This window comes from Nannospalax galili, unplaced genomic scaffold, assembly GCF_000622305.1.
Source record: "Nannospalax galili isolate Female #2095 unplaced genomic scaffold, S.galili_v1.0 scaffold765, whole genome shotgun sequence".
Classification (NCBI taxonomy): domain Eukaryota; kingdom Metazoa; phylum Chordata; class Mammalia; order Rodentia; family Spalacidae; genus Nannospalax; species Nannospalax galili.
Genome location: NW_008352647.1, coordinates 276,960 through 288,509, shown reverse-complemented (window position 1 = coordinate 288,509; position 11,550 = coordinate 276,960). Strand labels below are relative to the sequence as shown.

The 11,550-nt window shown below is 50.8% G+C and overlaps 1 protein-coding gene across 2 annotated transcripts in view; it reads right to left on the bottom strand.

Annotated features, from left to right (window-relative positions):
• Window positions 1-7,105, bottom strand: part of Ppp1r16b (protein phosphatase 1 regulatory subunit 16B) — a 120,384-nt gene extending 113,279 nt beyond the window's left edge. For both annotated transcript variants that reach the window (XM_008849580.2, XM_017802329.2), the window contains exon 1: window positions 6,975-7,105. The gene's annotated coding sequence lies outside the window, so the exon portion shown is untranslated. The remainder of the gene's footprint in view (window positions 1-6,974) is intronic.
• Window positions 7,106-11,550: the final 4,445 nt, after the last annotated feature.

Here is an 11,550-nt window from a genome sequence, read left to right as displayed (position 1 = left end):
ATATATATATATTTGAATCCCAGGTGACCAGATGGCCCAGGAACAGTGTGTTCCTGGACATGTGATTTTGGACGCATTAGAAGCCCAGTCACTCCAGTTATGGCTACTTAAGTTGGTCCCTGAGCCAAAGCATTATGTCTTCTACATTTGGTACCAGGCCTGGGCTCACAGCAATCGGGGTACAGTCAACATCTGTGACTACAAGCAGCCAGCAGAGCAGATGGCTAGGCAAACAGGCACACAGGCTGAATTGGCTTTTGTGTGTGCGTTGGGCAAACCAAAAACCCTTACCTGTGGACTTGGGGTTCAAGATACTTACTACTCAGGGAAGTTCACAGAACAGTGGGGTAGAGACACAGAGCTTCAGCCCAAGCCCTGCTTAGTCAGACACTGCATTCCAAGGTCACTGGTGTACCCGCAGCTTGAGGCACACATCCAGCACTCCTCCCCCTAACCTGAATAACTTCTGTCTAAACACCTCCGGGGGGGAAAAACAGAGTAGAGTGGTCTGGTCGCTTCTACAGCCCAGGTTCCCATTTGGCAGCCAGCTGAATGAACCTTTGCTTTAACAAGCTTTTAATTTCAAAGTCCACATTAAAATGAGCCTTCCCAATAAATTAGGAAAAGAGACAACTTCAGGCTGTGCGATTCCAGGGCATACAGCACTCCCTTCTTTTGAGCAGAGTCACAACCCCTGCTTCCTGTCCAAAGCACTCCAGAGACATCAAACAGCCCAAAGAAAACAAGCCATGTCTTCCTGCTGGCCAGGCTTCAAGTTATCAGGCAGATTTCACACTGTAGCTTGACCTCATTAATCCAAGGCCTATCACATTGTTGTAAATGTCAGTGGAAAAACAGCCATTCAGTGGGGTTTCCTTCATTCCACCAGAAAGGGAAAAAACAGGAAGCTACAGCAGCTGCGCCCCAGCCTGGCAGGTCCCAGGGCTTAGCTGACAGGGCGTTTCTTGTTAGCACCTCTAGCCCCCGCCCCAACCCCTCCAAGACCAAGGTGGGCCCTGTGTCTGGCATAAGCAAACGGCAGCAGCTATACAGCCATGATCCAGTTAATTCATGCCCGTGCACCTGCTCGGGGAGGAAGATAGACAGCTCTAACTGAATGCCTTTGGCCTGAATTGCCAACTGGTCATTCATCATCCAGGTTCATCTAAACCTCTCCTGCCCATTCAAAACGGCCGTAAGCCAAACCCCTGGGACTCCAGGGTGCACGAGGCCTTCCAAGTCCTCATTCATTCCTCTAATGCATATGGATTGTCTCCCCGGTGCTGAGCATCACACTGGGCAACTGGGGACACAGCTGAATGAATCAGATACAGTCACTGGCCTTATGAGATGTAAGGTCCAGTGTATCCTTTCTCAGCCTTGGCACTATGAAAATAGTTGTTGGGGGACAGGGCTGTGCTACGCACCATAGACTATTCCCTAGCATTCCTGGTCTCTATGCATGAGATATCAATTACTCCCCTCCTCCACCTCCTTCCTGTCTGGGTTCTGACAACTAATGATATCTCTAGATATCAACTGAGAACCATAGGTCCTAGTGGATAAAACAGAAGACTAAAAAAAATATTGATCACCATGTAGTATAACTAAGTAAGTGTGGTGATGGTCAATGCTGGGAAAGAAATTTCAGTGGTTACTATATCAGCATCTCCACCTGGAAGCCACACCATGTCTGGGGTGCACTACTACATCCCCAGCACTCAGGAGGCTGAGGTAGAAGGACTAAGAGTTCAAAACCAGCCTTGGCAACATAATGAGATCCACCCCCGAAAAAAGCCTCGGATGCCAGTCACTTTACATAGGACTAAAGTCTTTGTGAGAACAAAGATTTTATATATATGGGGGGGGGGATATGTGGTGTATATTTCCAGATGAAGAAACTGAGGCTCAAGGAAGTGGAAACATCTCCCAAGGCACAAAACTGATAGAAAGCAGAATCCAAATTCAAACCCTTAACTTAAACTTTGCCATCATGAAAAAGGAAATTTGAGCATTTGTTTGGATATCTTCTCTAACAGGCAGGGTCTATGGTCATGTGATATTCTGAGCAGCCATCCCAAAAGACTCATTCCTCCCTGGGGCCACCTTGGGGTTGGTCACCACCTGTCTCATCAATCAAGCTACACACTGCCTCCACCTGTGGGACACCAGTGGATGCCATTCTGGGTTCTGACATCCAAGAACCCCTCCCCCCACAGTCACCTGCACTCAGGAATTTCCCAGAACTCAGGGCAGGGTCTCAGAGTATACCCTACCTGACCTAGCTCCATGGGGCCTACCCAGTCTGGAAGGGTGCAGAGTGAGAAGCTAGGCTTTCTGTAGCTGCTTTAGATATTTCTGCAGGGGCTGGAGAGATAGCTCAGTGGTTAAGAGCACTGGCTGCCCTTACAGAGGACCCGGGTCGATTGCTAGCACCTACATGGCAGCTGACAACCATAATTCCACTGCCAGGGGATCCAATGCTGTCTTTTGACCTCCTCAATCACTCAAGCACTGAATGACACAGGTACACTTACATACGTGCAGGCAAAACACTCATACACATAAAATAAAAATAAATAAGCCAAAACATTTTTAGTAGATAATTTTCAAAAACATGAAGGAGCACTGCAGAAGAGCACGACATCTTTTAACTTCATTTATTTTTACATATATAAATAAATGAAGTTTATTCATTCTGTCTCACTATCTTGTTCCTTTTTTTTTTTTTTTTTTTTTTTGAGGCAGGGTCTCACTGTGTGGCTCAGGTAGTCTTTGAGTTTGTCATCCTCCTGCCTCAGCCTCCTGAATACTGGGATTACAGGTGTGTCCCTCCATGACCAGCTGGCACAGAGCATCTTTGGGGACACTGTTGGGGGATGTATACCGGAGGAAGGGGAGTTCTGTAGTTGCTGGACGGGACAAAGAGGAAGGAACAGGGAATGCATGGACACCGGAGCACAAGCTGGCCCTTCCTCCCATGCAGAAGTTAATTCTGAACTTTCTCTGCCACTACAGTCAACAGCCCTCCACAGACAGCCACCACCTGACAAGGCTGTGGGGTGCTGCTTCGGGTTAACGAGTGTCTACCCATCCAAAGCCCCTGGCAGGATGGCCTCTGACTCCCTCCCTGGCCTTTCTCTTGCCCAGGCCTCTGTTGGCTGGGCTCCAGCAGTGACGCTCACTCACAGCTTGCTAAAGTCACACAGGGCTTTCCAGCCTATGTGCTCTAACACATGCATTTCTGTGTGCATGGGCTACCCAGCCCCCATTATCCACCACCTGGAAAACTGTGACTGCAGGGCTCAAACATGCTCCCACAGTAAATTTAGTGCACCTGTTATTGGTAATAATAGTCTAATAATAATAGCAACTAACATCTGTGAGCACTTGTTCATATGGGGAAGGCCCTGAGCTAAGTCTTTACCCAGTGCCTCTTTTCTGCTCACTTGCCCACCGCTGGCAGGCAGCTGGCCTGCATGAGAAGCAAGGAATCCATCCATCGGCACCAGGTGACAGGTGCAATGTGAAGGCTCATACCTGGGCCAACCTGAGCCCACTCTTCTCCTATGCTCTTAGTTCCTGCTTCTTCCTATGGAAGCTTTGATCCCACAAGGCCCGCTGCCTGTCTCCAGGCCTGCCTCTCCCCTGAGATGAGAACCCCTAGAGCTTCCTCGGTTACCCTGAAGCCCTTGCTAAGCACAAGGTGTGTACAGTGGACCCTGGGGACAGGGTCATGTTGGGGTTTCATTCCCAGGGAAGCGTCTGCTCTCCCCAGGAAGGCAGGCTCTTAGCTTTTCCTGTCCCAAGAACTGCAGGAAAAGAGAGGCTAACTCCCTGCAGCAGAGGCAGGATCTTTGAGAGCCCAATGCAATGGAAGAAATGGAGATGCTGGTGACAGTGTCATCTGCATGCCTACCTGCACCAGGTGCTCTATTAAGCACTTTCTATGTGCTGTGGTCTCACACTATCCTCAAAGTCCCATGAAGTCAGTAACACTAGGATTCTATTACACACATTAGAAAACAGGAGAGCAGGGCTGCACAGATGGCTCAGCGGTTAAGAACACTGACTGCTCTTGCAGAGGGACCCGGGTTCGATTCCCAGCACCTACATGGTGTCTAACAACCACCCGTAACTTCAGTTCCAGGGGATCCAATGCTGTCTTCTGACCTCCGAAGGCAGTGCACATCATGGGTGCACTTACACACTTGCCCGCAATATACCCATACACATAAAATAATAAGTGAAACATTTTTTAAAAAGAAAATGGGAGTAAGAGCAAGAGCCTTGCAGAGACTCACTGGGCTTTCAGGCTTAGAGCTGTCGTTTCAACTGGACTAGTCTACTCCCTCAATCTTCAGGTTTTCAGTTTTCTGTGATAGGCTTGCACATGCCCCTCCCACTCCCTGAAGGCTGATCTCTAAGACTTACTGGGACAGGGTTGTTCTAGTCTGGGTTAGGAGAATGTGCGTTGGAACCCACTGTCTACAAATGCTATGTCTGTCCTGGCGCGGGGGGGGGGGGGGGGGGGTGCTGGGAACATAAGTGGCTAGGTTGGGAGAGGGGTCAAGGTCAGCAAGGGAAGGGGGTCTCAGGGTCCAAGAGCAGCACCTGAATCTAGGCTGCCTTTGCAATCTGCTGGCCCATCGGTCCAGGTGCTGTTGATCAGTTGATCAGAGCAAGTTCACTGTGGCATTGAAGATGGTTCTCACAAGGGGGCAGGTGGTTAGCTCAAAGGAGCACTACAGAAAAGTTCCAGCCTTAAGGAAAACCACTTCCCTGCCTCAGCTTCCCCTGGCCCTGCGGCTCAGACTCCTGAAAACACTAAATAAGATTAGAATTTAACCTCTGCTCTGGCTTCCTGACTTCCTGCTCTGGCTTCCTGTCTTCATGCAGAGGAGAGAGAGAGAGAGAGAGAGAGAGAGAGAGAGCGCAAAGTCTGCCAGCACAGGTACTTCTAGACCAGGGAAGGTCGGATTGCAAAGGGATCCATGGGGCCTCTGGCACCAGAGCCACAAAATGAGAGTTGCAGCTGGAGACCAAAAGAGGGCTTCTTAAAGGAAGCCATTCCAGAAAGGGAAGGGGGGGAGTGGGGGGGCGGGGTGTCACTGTCAAAGAGACCTCAGTTAACGGAAAGAAGAGAGCCGAAGGTCCAGAGTGGCCTGTTGGACATCTTGCCCACAGCATCCCAGGGACTGGGACAGAGAAGATGAGATCTGAGTGACAGGTAAGAGAGAAGGAGGTGGGGAATGTGTGGGAAAGGCCCTGCAAGAAGGCAGCACGCTGGAAGGAGTCACTGGTCCCCACCGCCTCCCGCAAGCTGGTTCTTTGTGACAGAGCTGTGGGAGAGAGTGGAAACTCCCCGAGCCCCTGCAGAACCACCCACCATGCCTCCACTTCTGCACCTGGCTGGGAGACACGCCCCGCTCAACCCCTACTGAAGGCCGCTGCCTTGCAGGTTGCAGGGTCACCCTAGGCGCTTTACTGTACCAAGCGCTTCCCGTGACGCCTCTCACTGTCACCCTAGGCCGATCATTCGCCCCACTTCTTAGAGACCAGTGATGCCCGCGAACGAACAGCTAGAGCTGACTGGGCTGGGCTGAGCTATTTGCTGCCAGCCTGGAAGGAGGGCTGTCTCTGGGAAGAGATTGCTTCGCCTCTGGATGCCTCACCAGCAGCAGAAAATGGCAGAGTAGGGCGCACAGGGAAGTCCCCCCAGGCCCTGAGAACGCAAGGCCAGAGGGAAAGAGTGTCTGGTACCCAGGGGCCTCGGGTCCTCCACAGAAGGCGATTCACAGGCCGCACCTGGTGCTCCGGGAGGCAGGGAGTTCGTGGGTGCTTCTGACAGGGAACAGGGGCCCTTTATGTGCAGTCTAATCACATGGGCGCGCAAGCACCAGGCTTTCTGTTCTGGGAAGCGCTGTGCAGCCGCATTTCTGTCCCTCCGCTCCCGAGGTTGCCCAGAGCATCGCTCCCGGGCCTGGCGCGTGGCGGCGGCGCACTGCTGGCTTCCCTGGAGGGCCGGATTCATAGCTCACCTAGGCTCGATTATCCGCCCGGAGCTGGGAGCTGCATCCGCAGCATCTTCAGTGAAGCGGAAGGCTGGGCTCCGAAGGGTAAAGCTAAGGAAGGGAGTCAGCATCCGCCAAGGGGGAGTGCAGGAGCATCTCAGGCTCCCGGCTCCGCACCCCGAGCGATCTGGACGCTGCGAGTGACCTTGGGGAAGACCCCCACAGTGCGACCTCTCTGGGGTAGGACCGCACGGATTCTGCCCGCCCTGGGCGCTCGGGGGTTCCGCTTCCCGCCGGGGACAGTGCGCGGGACTCGGGAGGAGATGAGCGCTCCTGGCGCGGGGACCAGCCGCGGGCGCACGGCCGCCCGGGGAGAGGCCCCGGAGCATCACTCCTCAGGAAGCACCAAGCCGGCATCTCCGGACACGGGCAGGGGGCGGCCAGCGATTGGACAGGTCAGGTCCCGGGGACGCCTACCCTGGGGACCTTTCCCGCCTCGGGAGCGGCGCTACCTGCGCCCTGTAGCTGCCAGCACCGACCAAGCGCCGCCACGCGAGGGGGCGGCGCCCCCATGCCGGGCTCCCAGACCGCGCGCCCAGGGTGTCTGGGGCTCTTGTGGCTGCCCAGCGTTACAACCCCAGCAGACAGTGGCCCAGAACGACCAAGAACCCCACATTGCCCCCAAGATCCGGCCACTGCAGCCCCAGCCCTGCACCCCTTTACCCCAGCCTCCCCACCCGAGCGCGCGAGCCAGGAGAACGTCCCCCCCTTGACCCAACTCCCCGGCCCCACACTCTTGGTACCCGCCTTCCTAGCACATCCTTAACACCCCCCTCCCCCCGCCCTTGGCTAAACTAGCCAGATTGAAAGGGGCCGGAGCCACCTCCCCGGCCCGAGCCTCCGCGCCGGAGCTGTTGAGCCTCAGGGCGCAGGGAGGTAAGGCGGCGCTGGTCAACTCACCCGCTATCCCGAGACCTGCCCGGGGCGGCTCCCAGCCCCGGCTCGTCCGCAGGTCCCCGAGCTGCTGCAGCTCGTGCAGCGACAGAGCCAGCTCTGATGGGTGGCGAGCCTCCGCGCCGCCTCTCGGCTCCTCCCCTAAGGCGGGGCCTGAGTTTGCGGGGGGGGGGCGGGGGGGAATCGGGTGGGTCGGCGCAGTCCCAACCTGCTTGCCACGGTGCGCCTAGCGGGTCTTAGCGCTCTCCGGGATGGGGCCTCTTTTCTAAGCAGCAGGAATTTGGAAAAGGATAGGACACAGCCAGGCTTCAATATAGTTTTCCTTGAGCTCTTTCTCTCAACCTCCATTATGGACAGGGAGAAGCCAAGGGCAGTATTCTTGCTCCCACTTGGCAGATGGACCTCGTGAGGCCCAGTGAAGGGCAGTAACCTACCTATGCTATGGTCACACATAATGGGGCCAGTGCTCGGAATTCAACGCTCCCACTTTGAGAGCCCGGGCAGCCTGAATCTGAAGGCTTCCCAGGGACCAGGGACCGGAGCAGGTGTTCTGGGGACAGGACTATAAGGGACAGGTCTTCCAGTTGAGAGACAAGCGAAGGCATGAGGGCAATGGCCTGTGACGTGGTCTGGCATCACTTCCTCTTTCTGGAAAGAGGGAGGTGAAGCGAAGGAGGAAGGAAGTGGTCAAGCCTCCGCTGACGTCTGCCTCCCATTGAGGTGCACAGGATCTAGACCTGGCTGCTTCCTGGAGGTTTCATGCTAAGAACAGAACCCCAAACACACTAGGGCTTCTGTCATCTAACCCAGGCATCTGCTGGGCCTTTTCTCTATGTGTCTTCTTTAGCCTGGCAATGGATTTAACTGTCTTTAAGTTAATACTGAAAAGTTGCTCCTTTAAATTACACCTCCCACCCCCCACCCTCCCTAGGAAGAGGAGAGAAAGTTGTTAAACAAAAGAGAAAAACCCCATTGCAAACATTGTCTGGAATCCACATTCCCTGAACACTAGCCTTAGAACAATAGGGTTCTTTTCTCCACAAAGGACTTTGTTTCCTGTACTTTCCAAGCCCCCAGATTAGAGCCAGAGGCACCCTAGGGCCAACCAACCAGCTGACAAGATTTAAATGTGTGGATCTGCAGGCGATTCCCAATTCACTTGTCCACAGTAATCTTGTTTGATGTCCTCTAGATATTACGTATGAGCATTACTCTGTAGAGACCAAAGGCACCAACTGAACTATTTTCTAAGTAAATTCATAACTTTTTTTTAGAGGAATAAAAAACCCATGGGTTGGACTAGGGGGTATAGCTCAGTGGACAGTGTTTGCCTGACACACACAAAGCCCTAGGTTCAATCCCCAGCACCTCACATATGGGGTTTGGTCGCATACGAATGTAATCACAGCACCAAGGCCTCTACATAAGGAATTCGAGGCCAGTTTGTTACATATGAGATCCTGTCAGAAAAAAAAAAAAAAAAAATCATGGGTTAAGTTGTTCCAAGCCTTCCTCAAGTCTGAAGTCCCCTTTGTTTGCCTGTGGCTCCCCCTCAGTTCATTAATAATCCAGTTGTGAATGACACTGTTTCAGGAGCAGTTAGTGACAGCAGAGCAGGTGGGGAAGACTTAGAGTGAGGTTTAAAATAACCCACAAGGGCCATTGTTCTCTGCAGAATGTTTCCATTGATTTATAATGAAGAGCTGTGGGCTAAGGGGGCGGGGAATCCATCTCTCCCAGCCATGCATAGAACTTAGAGTCTGTGTTCCAGAAACGAAGCTTTTTACCAGGGTGAGGGATCCCAAAGCCCCTTGTGGTACACAGTTCATTCAGACCTCTCAGAGTGTTGGATACCAAAGGTGAGTCTACTGTGCACAGAGGAGTCACGCTTCTCAATTCCAATTTACTAGGCAGCTCCAGCAATCAGGATAAGGTGGCAAAGCAGATGGACATGCAGATGGAAGGAACAAAACTGAGACCCCAGATGTAAGTCCTTGCATCTAAAGCCAGCCAGTTTTCAACAAGGGTGCCAATGCAGCTTAATGGAGACAAGAATAGTCTTCAACAAGTGGTGCTGGGAAAACTGGATAGCCACATGCCAAAGAATGAGGCTGGACCCTACCTCACACCACAGACAAAAATAATCTCAATTATCAGAATCTAAAGTAAAGGCTAAAACTGTAAAACTGTAACTCAGGCTGGCCTGGAACTTGCTATTTGGCCAAAGCTGGTCTTGAACTGATCTTCCTGCCTGCCCTTCAAGTGCCAGACTACAGGCATGCATCACTATTCCTAGCTCCCAAACCTGCCAATTTTCACCTCAGACTTCAGCCCAAAGAACTAGGAGAAATAATTTTTTTTGTTGTTTAAGCCAACCAGTTTGTGTATTTTGTTATGGCATATTCCAGAACCCATGTAACAAGCGAGGTATATTAGTTACTTTTCTGTTGCTGCAATAAAAACAAATGACCAAAAGTGAATGGTGGAATAAAGAGTTTATTTGGGCCTACAGCTCCAGAGGGATAGTTTGTAACTGCAGGAGAAGCATGGCAGCAGGTGGCTAGGACAGGAAGCTGAGAAAACACATTTATATCCACACACAGGAGGCAGAGATGGTGAACTAGAAGCAGGGCAAGGCTGTGAATTCTCAAATCCCACCCCCAGTGATGTGCGTCCTTTAACAAAGTTGCATCTCCTAAAGTTTCCATAACCTCCCCAGGCAGTGTGCCACCAACTGGAGACCAAATGTTCAAATACCTGAGCCTATCGGGGATATTTCTCATTCAAACCACCACATTCCACTCTCTGGCCCCTATAGGCTCATAGCCAAATCATAATGCAAAATGCATTTAGTCCAATTTCAAAGTCTCCATAGTCTTTAACAGTCACAACATGGTTCAAAAATTCAAGTCTGTTTTAAGACTCAAGACAGTTTCTTAACTCTGACCCCCAAATCCTGTAATTTCAAAGTCTAGGACTTTAGTTTCATGGGGCTTAGATGGCTCTGTTCCTCCAGCTTTGTTGTCTACAACATACATCTCTCTCTTGTACTGGTTCCACTCCATCTACAGCTCTCCTTAACAGATGTCTTGGTTCTGGCATCTCCAGCATCTCAGGTCTCCACTGCAACCCAGCTTTACTTTCACAGCTTCATGTAATGGCCTCCTACAGCCTCTCAGAGATTACCATGCCACACATTCCTGGCCTCAGTGGCTCTCTGAAACCAACAAGGAAGACTCCATAATTCCCTCATCCTTGCATCTTCCACGCCTCCAAAACTATGTGGATGACACTGTCAGGTTCAGCCACCATCTTGAGAAGGACCCTTGTCCCCTTGAGTCACATAAGCAGCAGCTTTTGTATGCAGAAAACTCCTTAGGATGCCTTTCACAAGTTGGAAGCTTACCTATATCATGTCTTAAGAGAATCATTCTCATTGATCCAGTGCAGAGCAGAGTTCTCTCCTTAATAGTATTAATCTCTTTAACAATGACAGCCTCTTTTTCAGTACTTACCTTCTTTTCTCTCTCTCTCTCTCTCTCTCTCTCTCTCTCTCTCTATATCTTCTTTCTCTCTCTCTCCTTCCCTCCATTCTGTATCTCCCTCTTTTCCTCTTCCTGACTCTCTGATCTGCCTCCCACTCTTTCAGTCTCTCTTTCACACACTCTCTCTCAAAATTAAATAAAATAAATGAATAAATTGTTCTGCTCCATTTGCTCTTTTTCATTATAGATCTGCATGGAGTTATCAGCAGTAATCACGCCACAGTCTTAATGTCACACTGTCTTGAAATTTCCTTTAGCCCAGTTGCTTTATAGAGACTTTGTTCCCCTCTAAAACCCCTCAAATTAAGCCTCTATGATCCACATCACTCTCAGCCTCATTGTCTTCCAGACACCTACTAAAATGGCCCATTAAGCTCTGATTATATCATTCAACCACTTCTCTAGTCCAAAGTTTCAAAGTCTTCCACATTCTTCAAAAAAATAAAAAACATGGTCAGGCTCTTCCCTGCAACACCACACTATCTAATTCTGCTGTGATAAAACACCATGACCAGGGCTTACAGTTCCAAAGGGATAGTCCATAATGGTGGCAGAGACACAGCAGCAAGTGGCTGGACCAGGAAGCTGAGAGTTCACATTTCTACCCACAAGCAGGAAGCAAAGACAGCAAACTGGAAATGGAGCAAGGCTATGAACTCTCAAAGCCCACCCTCAGTGGCATACTTCCTCCAACAAGGCCATACCTCTTAAAGGTTCCATAACTTCCCCCAAATGTGTCACTAACTTGGGACCAAGCATTCAAATACCTGAGTCTATATGGGACATTTCTCACACAAACCACCACACCTCCAAATGCCTGTAAATCCAGCTTTGAGACATCCAACACTCTCTTCTGAACTGTGCACCTACATAGGCATGTATATCCCTCTCCACACACACACATACTCACACAGGCACACATAAACACGGACACAGACACACACACATAAATTATAAAAAAAATACTTTTTTTTAATAAAAGACAGGGAACAGGTCTGGAGAGATGGCTCAGCGGTTAAGAGCACTGACTGCTCTTG